A 16,286-nucleotide genomic window follows, 5' to 3' on the forward strand; every position below is an offset into this window, starting at 1 on the left:
ACTGAATGATGAGATCCTTCTTTTGTGCATTACAAGTATTTCTTTCTCCAAGTTGTGGTTTCTAATTTTCCTTTTTAGGCTTTCTGTCATGTAGAAATGTTTTTAACATAGTCTCATGTATTAATGTTTTCTTTTTATGGCTTCCAATTCTAAGTATTATTTAGAAGGGCCTTCCACCTCTCTCTCCCTCTCTCTCTCTCCCTCTCTCTTTAATATGGAACACATCATAAATTTGCCTGTTATCCTTGCTCAGGGGCCATGTTAATCTTCTTTGTATCTTTCTAATTTTAGTATATGTGCTACCCTAGTGAATACCATTCTACCTCTTAATATTTGAGCTAAAAAATCTCCCATGTTAGCAGTCATTTTTACATTTAAATTTCTAAGTCATTGAATAGATTTGGTGTCAGTTATAACTTTTTTTTTAAGTTGTCCCACCCATTTATTAAATAATCTATCTCTTCCCAGCTGCTTTGGAATGATCCTATATTAATTCCCTTTAGTATTTGGGGCTACCTCAGGACCCTTTATAACATTCCAATAATTTGTCTATTGGTTTGCCAAAATCAAACCTTTTTAAGGATTGTGGCTTCATGATACAGTGTTACAAATTAGAGTCTTAGACCCATAATCAATATTTATTGAACAAATACTGTCTTGGTTCTAAAAGAAACACAAAGAAAGTTCAGACTCCATCCCTGCCCTCTTGAAGACAAAAAGAAGATGGCTGCCATGGTAAACTTGTGAGTTTCCTCTACTCTCCAGTTCAGTGACTGGCTCCAAGCTCGCTGTTGGTGGCACTTGGAGGACACAAGATGAAAAGATAAAGTTGTTGCTGGAAGTAGGGAACAAGACCCCATTACTGACCTCAGGGAAATTTCAGGCCATCCCCAGATCCTTTTTTCCCCAGCATAGAAGACTCTGTATAGAATTTTGATACATATATTCATATGCTCTAGGCAAAAGCATTTTGGGACATTCTGAATTCAAGGCCACTATTTGACATGTCTTGCTTTGGATCTGACAAAAGGCATGCTCTAACCTGCTTATTTCATCTCCAAAACCTGTGCAAAGTATCCTAAGCAGCTTAGTCACCACAACACCAGACTCACATCATTTGTACAAATACGAGAAAAAGCTAAACATTTTGCTCACTCTTCTCAAAATAGCAGTGGAGTAACGATCCACTCCCCCAGATAATTGGCTTTAAAATGCCTCAAAGAGACAGCAAGATTAAACATTTAGCTGCTCCCTTGCGGGGGACTCTGGAAAAAAGCCACACACTGAGCAAGATTTAATTTTCTCCCATTTCCCCCCCCAAGGTCTGACTTCTATCACACTCCAAACAAGGTGAAAGATCTAAGATAGACGAATAGTTTCTGGGCCATTGTGGGGTGGGAGTGCTGAGCAAGGCCAAAACAAAGGCACTCAAGTTGAGCTCTTTCAAGAAAATCAGCAAGTGACAAATAACATAAAAGATAACAGCCAGCGACTTACCTCTGGGCAACCCAGAAAAGATCACACGGATGTCTGGCAGCTTCTCTGTCCCAGTACAGAACTCAAGAGACTTCATGGAGCTGAGAAACCCAGTATAACCAATGCTGAGCATTTCCAGAAGTTTATTGGAATTTTGCTTCCCCATCCTTCCTTTTTGGGAGATCTTTTCCCAAATTCAAAGTGTAAAACATGTTAAAGATTTTATTTATTAATTTATTTGAGAGAGAGAGAGCACAAGCAGGGGGAGCGGCAGGCAGAGGGAGGGGAGAAGTAGGCTCCCCGCTGAGTAGGGAGCCGAACACAGCGCTCGAAGGCAGATGCTTAACTGACTAAGCCACCCAGATGCCCCAAAGTGTAAAGCATTTTAGAACTAGTTCTGTCAACTAAAGGGATTTAAGTCAAACTAAAAGTCAATAGAGTAATTCTCATTTCTCATTTTAAAAACAAGACAGCTATTACCAAGCGGAGTCACTTATGCTAAGCCCCATACCATCAAACAGAGACTTAATTACATACCAATGGAATCTTAAACCAGTCCGTCAGGAATCACCTGACCAGTACTAACTAGGTAATCTGCCTGATGGAGCCTGCTATCTCCTACAGGAAAGTGACCTTGCCTTAACCAACCCGCATCTTCTCCCCATGTAACTTCCTATTTCTGCTCCCTTCCATCTATAAAAGTCTTCCATTTTATACAACTCCTCAGGGCTTCTTTCTCTCTGTTGGATGGAATGCTGCCCAGATCATGAATTGCTGAATAAAACCAGTAAGATCTTTAAAATTTACTCAGTTGGATGTTGTTTTTTAACATTTGATATAAATATACATCTAGGTAGACAGATGATGGATGGATGGAGAGTGAAAGACAGGTAGAGAGATAAAAAATAGGATGCAATTTTTTTAGCCACATCATTGCGTGGGGAGAAGTATGGAAGAGTCATGAAAAGAATTAGAAAGAAGGAGGAAGGAAATAAGAAAATAGCTATAGGTAAATAGCAGGTTCTATGAACTGCTGAACTGCTGTGTGTGTTAAAAAAATAATGAGATGGATTTTAGTCATCAGAGGTTCAATTTTACTCAATATCATGTTTTCCTTTTTACTGTTAAATATTTCCATCCTACAAGATGCATAAACTTTAAAGATGAATAGAATAAATATTCATCAGTGAGCTTAAGACACAAAATGATGCAAATACAGTGGAAGCCCCCTTTCACCTCTCTTCATTTCCGCTGCCTTTCCCCTGCACTCTCCCCCCAGCCCCTCCCCCACGCTCCCACTCCTAGAGCTCTAGAACTTGGCAGTTATAAGTGCACATATTTACTCCATAAGTACAGTTCTGTGTATCCATATAAATGTATAGTAGGCTTTTGCATGCTTTTAAGCTTTGACATAAATGATATACTTCATGTATTCGTCTGCAAATTTCTCTTTCCAGTTCAACATAAAATTGAAATTGATCATTATTTTCTCTGTCTAGCTCTGGCTGGTTATTCTGGTTGATTTGTAATACGACCTTATGTGAATGAACCACATTTAGGTTGTTCCCACATTTCAAGCTTTTCTAAACAATGTTGAAACAGTCTTTGATACAGTTCTTTAAGCCTGAGTGTGAATGGTATTCTAGGATACAAAGATAGGATTGGAATTTCTGGGTCCATAACATAATTTTTCAATCTTCTTACTATTCACTTGATTTATCTATATATTGACGAAAAAATCATCGCTAGAGAACACATATATAAAATGTTTAACTCAATGGTTTATTGAGTTCCTTGTGGAAACTCTCCCCCTTGTTTTCATATGAAGAACTATGAAATTAGAAATATTTTGAATTATAAAGGGTACCGGCATGTGAGTGAAATATATTGCTTTTTTTGTGATACAACGAAAAACATGAAATCCTGCTATCCTTTCTGATGTCTGACACGTGTTACCTAGTCATTCTTCTAGGCCATACTGTCATTCAACTATGAAGATAGCATTCAGGCATTTTGAAATGTGTCGTGGACCATAGCACCCACAAGCCATCCCCAAAAAATCTCTCAGGAACTAAAACCAGCAGCTAAGAGAAGACTAGAGATAGAATGGACAGAAGAAAGACATGCGGTGAGCACTGAACCCACTTAGATCCAAAATTACAAGGCAGCATGAGCACTGGGTGTTATGTGTAACTAATGAATCACTGAACACTGCATCAAAAACTAATGCTGTTCAGTGGCTCACTGAACATAGTAAAAAAATTACAAAACAGCAGTCATTATGGTTCAAAATGTAATTCTATAATAACGCTGTTCAAGTAATATGAATGCAAAAACCTAAATGTGGAGGAACTCACAGATGTGAATTGCTTTGCTCCTTAGATTTATAGGACTGTATAGACATAAGTAATGACTCATAAGTAGTGTCTTTCTTCATTCCACATATATTCTTTGAGTATTTACCACGAGTTAGGTGTGGTGCTAAGTACCAAGAATACGTAATAAAATGACAGAGTAAGTATAGCCGTAGGGGAAACAAGCATTGAATGACTTACAAAAAGGGGCACCTGTTGTGCTCAGTTGGTTAAGCATCTGACTCTTGATTTCAGCTCAGGTCACGATCTCAGGGTTATGAAGTGAAGCTCCATGCTGGGAGTGGAGCTTAAGATTCTCTCTCTCCTGGGTGCCTGGGTGGCTCAGTGGGTTAAAGCCTCTGCTTTCGGCTCAGGTCATGGTCTCAGGGTCCTGGGATTGAGCCCCGCATCGGGCTTTCTGCTCAGCAGGGAGCCTGCTTCCTCCTCTCTCTCTCTCTGCCTGCCTCTCTGCCTACTTGTGATCTGTCTGTCAAATAAATAAATAAAATCTTTAAAAAAAAAAAGATTCTCTCTCTCCCCCCTCCCTTGGCCCCTCTTGTGTAAGAATGACTTACACAAATAAACAAAAAAGTAGGATGATCATCTGATAAACAATATAGAATGAAGGTCCATGGATACACACCAGGGGGAATGTGCATCTAGTCAAGGAAGCCCACTAAGGCTTCTCTGGGAATGCGCTCCTTGAGCAGAGACCTACAAGATGAAGTCACAGGGGATAAGACAGAGACAGGGGAGCAGCGGGCACAGCAGGATAGAACCTGGGATGTTCCAACACCAGATCAAAGAAAGCACCAAACCAAGAGAAGCATCAGGGATTGAGGAATAGACAATAAGCAGTAAGACAAGAAGTCATCAAATACACAGAGTTCAGAAAATTATTCGAAGTCATGGATGTATCCACATTTTATCTGTCATCATTCAGTGATTTCTACCAAAAATGACACACTTGACCCAGTTTCTTCAACAAATGACCAGGAAAAATTAAGAACTATATCCACCAAAGATAAGGTGTGGATTTCCTTTGGATCTTGGTTCAAGAAATCTACTTGTAAAATGACACTTATGGGACAATTGGGGAAATCTGGACTGTGAATGGACATTAGAAGACAGGAATCCATTGTTTTTCCATGTGATCGTGGCATTGGGGTTACACCAAAATAAAATAAATGAGTCCTCGTGTGTTAGAGGGACATTCAGAAGCGTTTGGAAATGAAATGATAAGATGCCCAGATAGGATTTCCATTGGAATGGTCTAGCGTGAGCGTGGGAAATGGAGCAAAGAGGTCATGATCGCTGAAAAGAGAAGAGCATGACATGCGTGCATGGGTTAGGAACTACCCGTGCTGCTTTTTACAACAGATCCTTAACTTCCTTTACTCTCTTTTTTGGCTTTTAAGACACTTATAAGGGCCTGGTTAGCCAGAGGGAGCCATTTGGTTGTGAACTTAGATTGATCCTGCCCCTCCCAGAGGAACTTACTTGCAAAGCCCAGATACAAGGGCGAACCAGGCCAGGTGGAGATAGCCCATCAGCAGGGCGCACATATATTTACTATGATAAATAGAAACTCAACTGGCCACCGGTATTGCCGACCTAGCATGTGCATTTTTCCTGTGTATTACAATTTCATTGGCCACCTATGTATAAGCCAGGCTCAACCACCTCTATGAAAGTTAGTCTGTGAGACTGGGAAGGGTCATCGCCTCTTGGAAGAGAGACAGCCCTGACAGGTCAGTTTGATTCTCCATGCTTGGCGCAAAATAAAGCTTTGCTTGACCTTCACTTTGCATCAGTCTCGCTCCTTTGATCATGGACCCATTATTGGGGGGACCCTAACAACACCAGGTTGTGTTTTATTTTGTTTTGTTTTTCTGGGTTGGACTGCAGCTGCTTATTGCAAGTTGATAAGCTTTGTTTTCTTTACTTTTCAAAATTCTATCAGGTGCAGGTATCCAAGGAGGAGGAGCCCCTGATTCCACTTCCCCCTGCTCCCACCTCCACCTGGAAATCATCTCTGCAATAGCTCCCAAATGCCCACACCCAGATGGAATCTAAGCAGGCCAAAGGTGATGAATAGGTGGCAGGGGTCTGGGCCCCCATGTTGCAGACCTGGCGCACACCTACTTCTTTCCACAGTGTGAAACTGAAAAGAGACTTACGGGATTGACCCCATGGAAATAATATCAGCCTTGCTGGGTTGTAGGCTAGGGAACTGTCTAGACTGAGACAATAATATCAATTCTCCTGGGTGAGAAAAGCAATCAGGCAAAGTGAGGCACTTGCTGATACTCGCAAAGCTCTTTATCTGCCTGAATTATTAATAACCTAAGGAATCCTTTCCAGGAGGGCCCAGTCTCACCACTGCCCTCTCTGTATCCCAAAGAATTTCCCTCCAACCTCTATACCGTACAACAGTGACATCGGAGTCATCTGAGCATTGGAAAAGGAAATGAGATTGTAAATATGAGATACTGTGGAGAAGAAGTAGGCCTCTGCTCTTGGTGCTTCCTTTTGCACATGAGTTGGAGAATCTGATGTTCATGATCGGTACCATTCACCATGCTTATAATGCCGCCCCTGAGTCCTTATGGCTCTGGCATTCTCTTTACCTCCTCTAAATAAGCATTCAGTTTCAGTTCAGCCAACTTGGAAGTGCCCCTGAGCTTGGCGGTCAAGGTTCTCAACATTCTGCAGTGCATCCTTGTAACTTTCCTTCCATCTGGAGTCCCAGATGGGTCTGACACTTAAGAAAGTGTTCAATCAAAAATAAATAAATAAATAAATAAAGTGTTTGATTCTTTCAAGCTAATAGATGATTGGTCTATTCCAATGTAATGAGAGCTAGCACCTTCTAGATTCCTATATAGGCCAGGCCCCCTCTTGGTCTTGTTAAAACCCACGTCCTCTACTCCTAACAATATTGCAAGGGAGATGAGCCATTAGGAAGACTTGGGAATGTTAAGCAATTTGCCCAGGAACATACAGTGACTCCGCCGCAAATTCAGAATTCAAGGCTGGCCTTCTTGCCCTAGAGGCCTGAGTTTGGGTCCTGCAGCTCACTGCTAAAGACCTTGGAGGTCAACATATGCTAACTTTCAAGTCACTTTGTATGTAAAAGTAGGAAATAATTAAACGCTTAATTCAGCTGACCTGGCAATAAGGTCATGAAAGAGAAGGAAGGCATGAAGAGGAAAGAAAAAAAAAAAAAGAGAGGAAAGAATGATATCAAATGATGACTTACTCCTCTAAGTATCTAACCTTCTAGTTTTGAAGGAAACTTCACCCTGACTCTGCCTAAGATCACAGTACTCTCTGCTGATGGAGTGGTAAATTTGTCCATGCCCCTTTCCTGACCAGGTTATGAATATCCATGGTTTCCTGAGGAAGATGATGCTTTCCTCTGACTTTCTTGGCTCATGTAGCTTGTGCTAAGCTTTGCTCCCTTAAGCAGCACTGCAGAGGCCCCTCCAGGACCCGAGGCCCCAGAGCAAGCATCATCTGCCCTAGCCTGACTACAGGGCCCGGGTCTAGGCCTGTGACCTGGCCCTTACTTGTATGAGGCTACAAGGTATTTACTTTGCTGCTATTGTGACCTTCCTAGTTTTGACCAATGCCCCCTTATTCTTTGGAGGCAATCTGCACAGTATCTTTTCTGTCCATATTGAAATCTTTGTAATCGGTACAGAATCCCACCAAGACAATTGGTGCTTCCCAGACAAAGATATCACTTGCTATAAAATTCCTCCATATGGTAAGTACCTCTCTATTTTCTCCTATCTCCAATCTACATGAACTTTTCTTGTCTTTGTTAAGTTTAACGTGTATTTTGCACCTTATAGTCTGTTTTCATCTCTTCCATTGAACGGAGAGTTTTTAATAAATTCTTAATAACTAATATGCTAAGGGCCAACTACAATGAGATTTTGAAGGAGATGTGGCAAGTCCTACTATTCCAAGTTTTTTTTTTTAAGATTTTATTTATTTAACCTGCTCCCCACTCCACCCCCACTGCCCACCTCTCTACCTGCTTGTGATCTCTGTCAAATAAATAAATAAAATCTTTTTTAAAAAATCCTGAAAATTGAGTGAAGTGTATATCAAATTGAAAATGTGCTAGGCCTTTCTTGAGGATTAGGCTGTGCTTTTTAAAAATTTGTTTGTCTGTCTTTTCTGCTAGAGCTTCAAAAAGAGGGACCCAGGCAAAACCATCAGGCTGATAATATGAGCTATGTGACAAGCTATCCATATGGAGCTCTATTAGTTACTAATAGCTATTAGCTCAGAAAAAGATGAGGTCATCACAAAGCACTCTGCTCAGCGGGTTCCTCTCTGTTTTATGACAGCACTGGGTCTAATGTGAATAATGATATGGCTTCCAGCTCCAAGACCCTTCCTCCAAGGAGCACAAAGTGTTTTGCAAATGTTTTCTTATTGATTTTCATGGCTCCGGTGCGGTGTTCTGAAGGCACCAGAGGAACCCGTATGAACCAGGGTGTTGCAAGTCCTCGGAGAAACCCAGCTCAGTTCCCACCAGGGAGTCCAGATTGGCTGCTCCCTGCAACCCCAGGGCTGGAGACCGCCCTTCACCACTTCCTCCTCCCAAACAAAAGGAGCCTTCGAGAATGAGAAATACAATTTTTTTTTTAATATGCCTTCAATGTGTTCAGTTCTCAAAAACATTTCCAAATGACTGTTATGCCTGTGGAGGGTTATCATAGGATGAGGATTTCCCTATTTGGAAAAAAAATATATTCCCACCATTAAGCCTGCTTTCTTTGTATCCATGACACAATGGACAATGGCAGACACTGAAGGTCAATGAGCAGTTTGGAGGGGTGGGGGCAGAGGACGAAAAGAAGGAAAGGAAAATTTTTAGAAACCCAAAGGAAATATTTCCTTAACTTCAGTCAACTTAAAAAATATATATATTGACCTTTCAGAACAAACAGCAACAAGTTAAAAGAAGAAAAGTCTAAAGCAAGAAGCTTCCTGACCTGATAAACCACTGAGTTTTCCTGAGACTGGAATACAGATCAGTGAGGGACTCCGGGTCTGGCCTGCTCCAGCAGAGAGGCCAAGAGACCAGTCAGTGATAGCTTTGTGCAGTGACAGTCTGGCTCCAGACATGTCCTCAGGAGGCTGCCACAGAGCTGATTGGAGAGGACCATGTGGGCCTCACGGAAAACAGAGCGCCCTTCGTGGTTTCTCCGTTGCTTGTATCAGGACCAGAAAACTCTCTAGTGGGGGAGCTAATCTGTGCTCTATAGAATACTCAGCTGCATCTCAGGTGTCTGGTCACATCCTTGCTGCATCCTTGCTGAGTCATGTTTATCGGAAAAAAAAAAAAAAAAAAGGCTCTAGACATTGCCAAATATCTCCCGAGGGTTGAGGGGCATCTGGGTGGCTCAGTTAGTTAAACGTCTGCCTTCGGCTCAGGTCATGATGATGAGGGAGCAGGAGGCTGGCTGAGGACAAAGCAAGAGCTGGCGCCTTGCACCCCCCTCTTCACCCTTTCCCCTCCATAAGTGTAGCATCCCTCAGGCAGCCCTGACTGCCATGAACAATAAGCAAATAGTTAACTTGCAGAGCTCACAATCCTGCTAGACAGGAGTCTCCCTTGGCTTACAAATGTCCTAAATCTCACTAACAAAGACGATTGATAGCAGGATTGTGACACCCCACCAAAAAGTCTCCCAAAGATCTTAATGTTAATGGCTGGTCAAAAGACAACACTGATCCAGCAGCAAGGGCAAGGCCTCCGGCAGGCCTGGAACATCCTGGCACCTTGTAGGCCCTCTTTAGCATATGAAAACTCCGCTGCAACCTCCCTTCCCCTCACCTTCCCCCAACAGCAGGGTACATAACCTGCCATCCCTCACAACCCGGGGCAGCAGCTCTTCCTGCCCACGGGTCCTGTCCCCGTGCTTTAATAAACCACCATTTTGCACCAAAGATGTCTCAAGAATTCTTTCTTGGTCATCGGCTCCGGACCTCAGCCCACCAAACCTCACCTAGGTTCTAGAACTTCATCAATGATCCCAGGGTCCTGGGAGTGAGCCCCGCATTGGCCTTCCTGCTCAGTAGGTAACCTGCCGTTCCCCTGCTTGTGCTCTCTCACTCTCTCTCTCTGACAAATAAATAAATAAAATCTTTATCACACACCTCCCCCCCACCCGCAGTCATCCTTGGTTGAGAACCACTGTGCTTTATCAACCACTCTTGAAGTTTTTAAAAACTAAACTTTCCCCACAAGTTGGAAATTATCAACCATTACCTAGAAGGCTACTGTTCCATGGGGAATAAACCAGAATATCAAAAGAAACTCAAGAAACCACCAGGTCCAAAGGACTCATACATCCCTTAGCAGAACACCGCACTCCCACTCCAAGAGGCAGCTGCTTGACCATCTTTTCCAAGGAAAACTGGAAAAGGCCTTTCAAACCTAAGTGTTTGCTTCACTACCTAAGGCTTCAAAGATCCAGAACATTTTCCCCTCTCTCTAATTACAGGTGTCATTAAGAATTTGCTGAAATGTTGCCCTAGCAACCAATTTTAAGATGAATTGCTTTGCCCTTAAAAATGCATTAGGAAGACAGGATGGCTTCCTGATTAACCAAGTAAATTGATACGCATTCTAATGGTGTTACCACTACTGATAATTACCTGTGGATGACTAAATTACAGATTTCCAGTTAAAGAGGAAACTTAAGTTTCTTTGCATTTTAACGTTTTTGGTTGTTGGATGTTATAAGAAAAAATAAGTCATCAATCATCAAGGGCTCTTTTAAAGTGACTGGATTTATTTGATTTACAAGCAGTGCAGGGATCGTTAACCTGACTGCTACAAGTATTCATTAATTTACTTACCATCGCCTTTTCTTTGAAATGTTCATCTGTGGAAACAGTGCGGTTCCCATGAACTAAGTTACTGGCTGCAAACAGATCTATCCTTTACAAGGAAACAACAAAGGTGGTATTTTAAAGAGACGTTACCTGGCACAGGACATTGCTGGTACAAATACTTTGGGGCTGCTGGGACATCTGGGTGGCTCAGCCAGTTGGGCATGTGGCTCTTGATTTCAGTCTGCTTGGGACTTCTCCCTCTCCTCCCTCTCCCTCTGCCCTCCCCTACCTCCTCACCCCATGGGTGTAGGCTTGCTCTCTCTCTCGCCCTCAAATAAATGAATCAATCTTTTAAAAAATATTTTGATGCTGCAGTAAGAATATACAGAATGTACAGCTGTGCACATAGATCAAACAGAGCCCCGCAAGGAATAATGGGGCCACAGGAAACATTTTTTAAACAGGATAAAAGCCAAAACTACAGGAAACCAGAGTTGAAGCCAAAAGCCTTAAAAGCACGCCAAAGTAAGTGAAATATCAGCTATATGCCATTACTGGAAATAAATCAGGAATTAAGTCCTTTATTTCTACTTACAGACCTTACAGTATAGGTATTATTCTAATTTTATCCACCCCGAAGTGGCGCGATGTGACGAAGATCGCATGGGTCTGGAGTAAGCAAGGCTTTCAGTGCTCTGGAGCTTAGTGACGGAGGGCAGGACCCTGGCAGAGCTGCAGGTTGGCCCTGGATTCCTTTGTGCCACCTCACAGATTGTATAGGACATAGTCTGTGAAATGTGATTGGGTAAAGAAAGAGCAAAGCAATTCCCCGCAGGGCAGGGCTGGCCCCGCCCCCTCTACGCTGCCCGGCGCCCGCCATGGAATTTTGCTGTTCTCATCCTATCCACCGTAACAACTGTACTGGTCCAGGTCCCGCTGGAAATGGTTGGGACAGCCAAGGGATTTAACGAAGGAGGGATATTTGCAGAGGTGGGGAGAACTAGGAGAGAGAGTGGGTGGGGGGAATTAGGAAGAGACAGTGGAGCCTCCCCCTCCCACTCTCCACCCCCCAACCCCCACCTCCCCTGGGGGATAGGAACAATAAGAAGGGGCCAGGGGCCGCTGCCCTTGAGCCTGAAAGGGGCTGTTACTGCAAGGTGAGGAGAGAGAGCTCCCTGTAGGAGTGTCGGGGAACTATGAGGAGGAGCAGCCAGCACCACGGTGAGGCCGGAGGGAGCGGGAGAAAGAAACACCCTGTGGTCCTGGGCACCCGCTCAAAGTCAGAGGACCAGGGAGGCCAGAGAGAGCAGTGCGTGGAGACACCGTCCCAGTGGGCAATTCGGGGCAGAGGATCCAGGTATGCGACGGAGAACGGGATCACCAGCGGAAAGGGCTCCGCAGGTAGACAGAAGGCTCTCAGACACCACCTCTGCTGCCCCTGGCGCCCAGAAAAGGCGTTTTTCCAACTTTTCTCCTGTCTTCCCCAATGGGTTTGCTCCTCACCTCCCCCCACCCCTTGACAAGCCATTCATTAGCTCCAATCAGCCCCAGGTCCCAGGGCTGTGTAATTTTATGGGGACGTGACCTGAACTTGGCATCCAGCGCAAGGAGACGTTCCATTCTCACCTCTGTCTCTAACCCTTGTACTGAATCAGATTTGTTATTGGGATGACGATCCCTTAAAGAAGCCCCTTCGTGAGAATCTTTACCACGCGCCCCTTGGAAATCACCACCAAGGTCAGACTGCTCTATTCCAAAATAGTTCCGGTCTGTAGCATGGCCTTAAATGGCGATATTCTGAAAAGCAGATCAAGACAGGATTGAATGGGCAAGGATTTGGTAGGGAAAGCGCCTGTATGAAAAAGAAATAGGGAGGGGGCGGGAAAGACTGGGAGAGCCATCAGAGAACCTCACAGGGCGGCCGTCGCCTAAAGCAGCGGGAGAGGACATGGAGCCGAAGCGTTCTACACCCCCCCGCAGGACACCTGCAGAAGATCGTCGGGCCATCCTTGAGCAAACGTCACCCAACAAAGGAGCCCCATGTTTCTCAAGACTAGATCTGCTTCAGTATCCTCAAGGCACTCAGTCACCGCGATGAGCCACGGGAGGAGGCGTGGCCTCAAAGGAGACACTGGGGGACGTCAACCTGGCCTGTGGCCACTTGAGTTCGCTGTAGTCTGGTGTCCACGACAGGCCTTCTCAGGGATGCCACGATTACACAGTAAAACCTTCACTTTGGACAATCATAAATATGTGCATTGAGAGATGGCATTTGTGGGTTAATACTCTAATCAGACTGCGCACTCTGAGGCGGGATGATTCCTGAACGCTTCAAGATTCTGAACAAAGCCCTCCCCCTAGAAACTACCACAAACTGTCAATCTTCTTAATCTTTAACAGGCAGAGTTTACCACATATGTGCTAAATGGGCCACACAGATCCACTCCAAGATCAGATTTTAGTGTGTTTTTACACCTTCTTGACAAATCACTGTTACATCGCCTATTAGTTTTACAGGCATCGTGGGTTGTTTCTACAGTCTTAATCACCTTTTAATGCCCACGCCAATGTGCCCTGTTGCATTGCTGATGTTGGAAATGTGTTTTGTCTGTGCCTCAGCATGGATGTGAGTCATTTCAAAGCTTATGGCTTCTGCTGTTCTCTCCGTTTTTCTGCTTTGATTCTCATTTTTAGTCTATATCTTTACCAAGTTCTTATTTCTGCTTGTTTGTGGGTTTAACATGCTTTCCCTTTTCTGGGTTCTTGTTGGGGAAGCTTTGATGACCAATTTGTGAGACCTTTCTTCCTCTCGAAGCTAAGCCTTTCCAGCTGTAAATGGCCCATTAGTGCTGTAGCCGCAACATGAAAATGATATATTGACCTTCAATTCAAAACTTTAAAATTTCCTTGGAGACTTCTTGGACTCTCAAGTCCTATATGAATATGTTATTTAATTTCTAAATGTTTGGGAATTTTAAATGTATTAAGGTTAATTTTAAGGCCCCAAATGTGGCCAATCTTGGTAAACATTCTGTGTGCACTTGAAAAAAATATGTATTCTGCTGTTAGGTTCTATAAATATGAGTGTTTCATAAATGTCAACTAGGTTGAGTTAATTTATAGTATTTGTGTCCTTATTTCTACTGATTATTTTCCTACCAGCTCTCTCAATTACAGAGAGGAGTGTTGCCATCTCCAACCCTAATGGTGGATTTGCCTACTTTTCCTTTCCGTTCTGTCAGTTTCTGTTCTATGTATTTGGAAGCTCTCTGGTTCAGTGCCTACACCTTTAAGATCTGTACATATTCTTGGAGACTCAACCCCTTCATCAGGTCTTGTCCCTCCTTACCCTTGACAATAGGTCTTATTCCAAAGTCTGCTTTGATGTTAACATAGGTGCTCCAGCTTTCTTTAATGTTTGCACCGCAAAATCTATCATGTTTCTACTTGTTTGCTATTTGTTCCATTTGTTCTGTTTCTTTTTCCCTTTTTTCTAGGTGTCACAGAGGTTAATTGAAACTTTTAATTATCCATTTTAATTCCACAATTGAGTTATTATTTATACTTGTTTTGGTGTTTTTTTAAGCATCTTCTGGCTTTTAGTGAACCTCCTACCACGTGCTTTCAAACCACCAGGACAGAGATAACTCCCCCACCCCCCAGCGCGTGCGCGCACGCACACACACACACCCACACACACACACACACCCTTCATCTTCTCTTCAGTTCTTTGGCTGGAGACTTTGACCTTCAGCATGACAGGCTGCCTTGGGAGCTTTCCTTCCCCGGAACTTTGTAGCAGCCTCAGACACACCACATCAGTGATGGGAGCACCACAGTCTTGCTCTTGGCAATGTTCACCCATGTCTGCTCCCTGACCAATGTCGGCAGTTTATCAAGGTTGACAGTCGGGCAGAAGCTCGGATTCTTCTTTAAGTGGTAACAGCTCATACCAGCCGCCCCTTGGGTGATATTTGTCAAAGTCAGCCCTGTGGTGGTGCTCTGCCTCCAGCATTACCCAGCCTCCCACATCTGTGGCTGTGGCTCCCATGGCTCAGAAGTTTCCAGGTCTTCCCCTGTCTGCTCAGCATGTTGGTACTGCTGTGGCCGTGTATTTTGTTTTTATATATTCTATCAAAACATCATGTATTGCTACTATTTTTGCTCTGCACAGCTAGTTTTCTTTTAGAGCAATTAGAAAGAAGGAAAACATTATTCTTTTCTTTATGTATTTCATTTCCAGTGGTCTTTATTTCTTCGTGTAAATCCACATTTCAGTCTGGTGCCCTATTCCTTCCTGCATGAAGAACTTTCCTTAGCATTTCTTGTAGTGCATTCTCAGTTTCTGTTGACCTGAAAATGGCTTTATTCTCCTTCATTTTCAAACACATTTTCAATATATGTAAAATTTGGGGTTGATAGTTATTTTCTTTGAGCTTGTTAAAGATGTCTCTGGCCCACATAATTTCTGACAAGATGTCCACTGTAATTCTTTTATTTGTTCTTCTTTTGTAATGTGGTCTTTTCCCCCCCTCTCTGCCTTCAGAATCTTCTCTGCCTCTGTGTGTGTGTGTGTGTGTGTGTGTGTGTGTGTGTGTGTGTGTGTGAAATGTAAATGATATGCTTAGGTGTATAAGCTATTTATTTTGTGTTTGGTTGGTTTTCTGTCTTGCTTTGTATTTACCTTGTTTGGTATTCTCAGAGCCCTTTGGCCACATGATTTGGGATTCTTCATTAACTTTGGAAAATTCACAGCAATTGCTACTTCCAATATTTCTTCTGCCTCCTTCTCTCTGTATACTCTTTTTGGGATTCCAGGAACAGGTACATTAGACCTACCGAATCCATCCCACAGCTCTTGGATTCTCTGTCCTTTTAATTTTTCTTGTTTTTGTGATTCAGTTTATATCATTTCTATTTATTTACCTTCGACTCGTCTGATTTTCTTCAAAGGTGTCCAGCTAAGTAGGTCAAGGGGACCAGAGTCTGACTCCTATGTAAGTGTTAGCTCCCTTGGAGAAGGGAAACTGGCCTGCTGGTTGTGGGCTTCATGAGCAGGTGTTGAACCCCTGGCCTTGCCCAGCTCAGGCCCTTGTAGCCCACTGCCAGGGCTGTGTCAGCAAGAGCCCCTCAGGGGACCTGGGGCGATGGGAACTTGTGCAAACACGTCTGTGTTTCTGCCATTCACTGGATTGTGGGGAATAAATTGCCTTGTTCTGACCCAACACGTCTGTTGTCTACTTTTGGCACTTACAGGGTAAATTACACTTATGATGAGGAAGGACTCTTCCTGACAAGTATGTGTTACTTTGTTTACTTTTATACTGTCTGTCTCCTGTCAAAATAGAGGCCCCAAAGCCTTTTTGTAACAGTTCTTCATCGTACTGGGTGGGACAAAAGAAAGGACTGATTAAATGTCTGTCCAAGTGTTGTGATCCTGGGAAAAAGAGGAACTCAGATCTCAAATCACAAAGACCCAAGAAAGTGTCCTTCACTCTCATTATTGTGAATTCCTTAAGCTTAATATTATCCTTTCATTGTCCTTAATATTATCTTTGACTTCTACAGAGTGCCTTGTACATAGTACCATAT

The 16,286-nt window shown here is 43.2% G+C and overlaps 1 non-coding gene across 1 annotated transcript; it reads right to left on the reverse strand.

Annotated features, from left to right (window-relative positions):
* Nucleotides 1–208: 208 nt before the first annotated feature.
* On the reverse strand, nucleotides 209–315 carry LOC131808691 (U6 spliceosomal RNA). The gene has a single exon (XR_009344899.1). It is a non-coding gene; the product is annotated as a U6 spliceosomal RNA (small nuclear RNA).
* Nucleotides 316–16,286: the final 15,971 nt, after the last annotated feature.

This window comes from Mustela lutreola, chromosome 9 (genome assembly GCF_030435805.1).
Source record: "Mustela lutreola isolate mMusLut2 chromosome 9, mMusLut2.pri, whole genome shotgun sequence".
Taxonomy (NCBI): domain Eukaryota; kingdom Metazoa; phylum Chordata; class Mammalia; order Carnivora; family Mustelidae; genus Mustela; species Mustela lutreola.